Genomic DNA, 4714 nt, shown 5'->3' with positions numbered 1-4714 from the left:
ACAGGAAAATATAAAGTTTATTACAATTGTATGTAAGGAGAAAGCATAAAGGTAGTGGATGGAGGAAATCGATTAGTCTTCAGCGGGAACAACCTTCCCATCCACCACCTCGTTGTTGAGGGACACCATGCTAAGATCTAGATCGGGGAACAAGCAGGCAAACTGTTCCCGTGCGGCCTCGAATCCAGCAGCAAGAATTTGGGCAGAACTCAGATTAAGCTCTTCGATCTGTTTCTTAAGTTCTTCAGTTTGTTTCTTCAGCCCCTCATTCTGCTGCTCCAGCTCTTCAGCTTGCTTCTTGAGTTTTTCGATGGTTTCCTGAGCTTGAAGAAGGTCTTCAGCAACCTTCTTGGATTCTGCCTGCACCTGGCCCAGTTCAGCAGCAATCTTCCCTTTTTCTTTGTTGGCTTCAGCAAGCTTAGCCATGGTGTCGTCCCTCTCCTTCTCCACCTTTCCCAGGAAGACCTCCCGATCGGCTGACCTTTGTTCCAGTTTCTTCACCTTGGCGGCGTCAGTTTTAATCAAGGCCTCCAGGTCAGCCACTTTGACGCGATAAGGCACCAGCTTGCTCTCTAGCTCGATCTTCTCTTGAGCCAAGAGCTGTACCTTATGGCGGAGATTGGTGGCCTCCTTGCGCGCCACCCGGAGCTCGGTGCTCATTGCATCTTCTACTCGGGAGTGTTCAATCTCGGCGAGTGTCAGATTGCAGGATAACTTCTCCGCCTCAATCTTTATAGTGCTATTCTCAGTTCGAAGGGCGAAGAGGTCATCCTGGAGCTTTCTGGTGGAGCTCTCCACAGCTTTGGATATAATGGCAGGGAAATCCTCCGCCATCATCTTTAGCTTTGCTGAGAAGGGCTCCCACATCCTCTTGACCTCAAGAGAGAGGTTTGCTTGTGGGGGCACCGGGTGGGCTCGTTGTTGGTTTTCGCCGCCACCTTCTTGAATTGGTTGCTCAGCGGGTGCTTCTTGGCGTGGTGGCGACGTCGGGGATTCAGTAATAAGAATTGGAGAGTGGTGAGCACCTTCATCCCCGATTGGTGCAACGTTTGCGGTTGAGGCATTTGAGGGAGGACCCCCTCCAGCTGATATGTAAGGCGTGGAGGCGCTCGGGGGGTTCTCCAAGAAGTTGGTTTCGGCGGCCTCAACCACAGGAGGCGCAGATGCCAAAGGGATCGCTTGGACTGGCGAGGCGGGAGCTGGTGGAGGAGGCAATATTGGAGGCGGGGCAGGCGTAGATGGTGGTGTTGATGTTGGAAGAGGGGGTGGAGCAGATGGTGAAGAAGGGGCCACCCTCTTCCTCTTCGTGACGAGGCCATCTTCAGTCGCCTCGTCGTCTTCCTCTTCCTCCTCATGGACTACTTGGGGAGCTTTCCTCTTTGGTTTCCTGAGGATAAGCTTTTTGCGTTGGTTGGCGGGTTGGACATCGGGAGGAGTTGGGCCTTTTGGTGGCGATCGGCCCTGTGCGGCGGCGATCTCCACCACAGAGTTTGGCACGGTTTGGGAACCCGATGCCAACCCGTGGGTTCGGGCGAGCGCCCTCAGTTCAGCGAGCTTGCCCTGGCCCAACATATGATCTGCATAAAGCAAAAATGCATGGGTTAGCTCAGGGAGAGAAATAAATGCATAAGGCAGTATGCAGCAAAGCAGATAAATGGTGCAGAAAATAAAACCAAAGTCTTGCGCACAACGCACAAGACACCCAGAAACAGTTAACAGAGGTAATGTCAAAATAAAGACTTAGACGTTGAGGTGAGTTCTAACCTATGCGAATTTCGAGTTGATCTTCGAAGAACTCGAAGCAGATGAGCGTGGTGGTGAGGAAGGTAATGTTGGCGTCTGCCACACTCTTCCAGAAGAAGCAGAGGTCTCTGTCCAAGGCACCCATGCTATCAGGACTTCTTGGCCTCCTGAAGCTACTTTTGGACTCTTTGTTCCCCTTGTTTACCCAATACAAGGGGAAACCGTCGAGCAGAGGAGCGTCCTTGTCGTTGGGGCGCACCTGGACGAACTTGCCCTTCCAGTCTTTGTAGGATTGCTGGAAGATAGAGAGGATCGACCTCCCAGCAATCCCTTTCAAGCTTACCCATAGGCGATCTCCTGGGTGCTTGGCTTCAAAAAGAAATAGGAAAACATCCACTGACGCTGGCAGCCCCAAGTGGTCGCACATTATCTGGAACGCCCGTACGAACGCCCAGCTGTTGGGATGGAGCTGGGCGGCGGCGATGTCGAGCTCGGTGAGAAGCTCCCTTTCAAAGCGAGTGAAGGGAAACCTAAGTTTCACCTTCTTGAACAAGGTGGTGTAGACAAAGCAGAACAACCCGCCGTTGTTCCACTTGTCGTCGGCGCAAACGGGCAGGTCGGGGGGGCAAGGTAGCACCGTCATTCTATCGTCATGCTCCTTGTGGAACGATTGGTGAGGCTCATCCCCTTTCGTCAGTCGAAGAACCGCCCCAGCAGAGTTTACTGAGGAGGTTTCCTTCAGCAAGGTCGAGGTGGCCCATGGGTACAGTTTTTTGAAATCTGGAGAAGGCACAGAGGCTCCTCCGGCGACAGGTGGAGTAGCCTGAGCCAAGTTGGGGCGGGAGGGTGCAGGCCTCTCAGCCTGAGAAGAAGAAGCAGCACGTGCTCGCGGTGGGTTGTGTGCTTGTGAGGAGGGGTTTCGTGACGAAGGAGGAGGATTTGGGCTGATCTTTGAGCGAGTCATTACGGAAGCTGCAAAGGAAGAAGAAAAGAAAAGGTGATCAGGATTCACAGAGGCTGACTCAATCATGAAAGAAGGGTGAGAAAACGAACGAACGAGGGTTCGTTGTAACGAAGACGAAGCCCTAAGTTACGAAGAAGGAGAAATAGAAAAGACAACCCACAACGTATGCACCAGACAGTTAAAGGATGATGCGAATCGGTTAAAATGCAGGAAAACCCAGCAGAAGAAGGAAAGGAAGTACCTTTTTATGATCAGAAGAGTGATGAAGGGAGTTGGTGATTCAGGAGGTTGAAGAACGTTGAGAGCTTTTCGCAGAAGAGAGTTGGAGCGTCTGAGAATACGAAGAAAGTGATGGAACAGTGGAGCGAAATGGGTTTAAGGGTTTTTCGAAATGGGTTTGGGAAGCGCTAACGTTAACTGAAGGTAACTGTTGATGAAGCCACGTGTCGAACGATGGGAGGAGTGTTTGGTGGAGCGTCAGAGAAGCAGAAAGTACAACCGCTTGGAATTCTGCGCCAGTGCCACGTAGATCGGTATTAACGTGACTCTTTTAGTCTTTTCGCTGGACAAGTCTTTGCTTAAGACTGGGGGGCTTGTGTACCGCCCTGGTAGTCGGAAGTGATGACGTGGCATCAAGCTACAGTACAGGCGTGTTGACGAGACGCCAGGTTGGCAGAAGGGAAGGAAGTCGGGGGGCTCGTGAAGTCGCCAGTTATTAAGTTGGCGTGCTCCGATCTCCAGCATACCAGAACCGGCGGTCACCGGGTTAAAGATGAAGTCGCCAGATGTAAACTCAGGCGACCAAGTGATTAGAGATCGCCGGATCGAGCACGTCGCCAAAGATGAAGGTAGTGCAGATTATGAAGGCGGCCGGCGAGACCACAGGGAAGGTGTACGAGGGCACCCTAACTCGCCAATCCCAGTAGAGATCGCGCTCCTAGTTAGCTATGCACTGGGTAGTACCATGCATAAGTAACTTAGCCAAGAGAGAGAGTCAGAAGCAGTGCCCAAGTCAAGGAGGCTCCAGATGATGGCACGTGTACGACTGGATGCGAGCCACGTGTCCAAATGTGTAACTGCCAGGAGAGAGAAAGTGACCAGGTATAAAAGGGTTTCCCAACGAACTTCTGAGGTACGCACGTTCAGATTGTCTTCTTTACGCTTGCGAGTTCTTAAGCATACTGTGAGAGAGAATTGGTTCACGGTTCCTTGAGAGTTCTTGAGTGTTGCTCTTGAAGTATTTGGTGGTTCAGTCACTGACTTGGGCGTTGGAGTGCGATCGGCCGCAGCGGCGCCGCTCTGTTCTTTTGCAGGTTCTTGAGGTGGATCGTGACGAAGGACGGAGGTTGAAGCGGTGCACACGTCGATCCAAGTTTGACGAGGCAAGTTCCAACGTTCTGGTCAACAGGCAGGATCAAAAGCAGTTAGAGAATTTGTTAAGTGAGGAGACTTAGTCAACCATTCTGGTGCTGAGATAAAAACTGAAAAACGTTTAAGCTTGACATGGCACCAGAGACAAAAAGAATCTATTCATTTACAGATGAACAGATTTATTTTTCAAAACGAAAACAGAGAAAGTTTAACAATTTAAAACTCAGTCGTTTTGAAAAGAAGAAGACATAGTCAAAATACCTGATGCACAAAATCTAATTTTTACAAGACTTAGCCAAGGCATCAGTGAAAAAAATGAATCTGTTTATTTAGAAAAGAACAGATTTATTTTTATGCAGTAAACGTGTTTTTGTGTAAAACATGTGAAAAACAGTTTAAGAAAACTTATGCTTGTTCTTATCACATGGCCAGTGGTTATGAGGTGAGTTACTCAGCAAAAAGCCCACTCTTAGACAACCTCTAAGCACTACCTAAGACACACTTAAAGCAAAGCAAAATACAAATGAAATGTACATATAAGTCTTCATCAAACACAACATAAGTCAACATCAAACACAATCTTGAAGGGGCAGCAACCATCTTCAACACATTGATGATCTCACGGGTTCTCTTGAA

The sequence above is a fragment of the Phaseolus vulgaris genome, chromosome 8 (assembly GCF_000499845.2).
Source record: "Phaseolus vulgaris cultivar G19833 chromosome 8, P. vulgaris v2.0, whole genome shotgun sequence".
Taxonomy (NCBI): domain Eukaryota; kingdom Viridiplantae; phylum Streptophyta; class Magnoliopsida; order Fabales; family Fabaceae; genus Phaseolus; species Phaseolus vulgaris.
The sequence above is the reverse complement of the archived record's forward strand: the minus strand, read 5'-3'. Positions refer to the sequence as shown.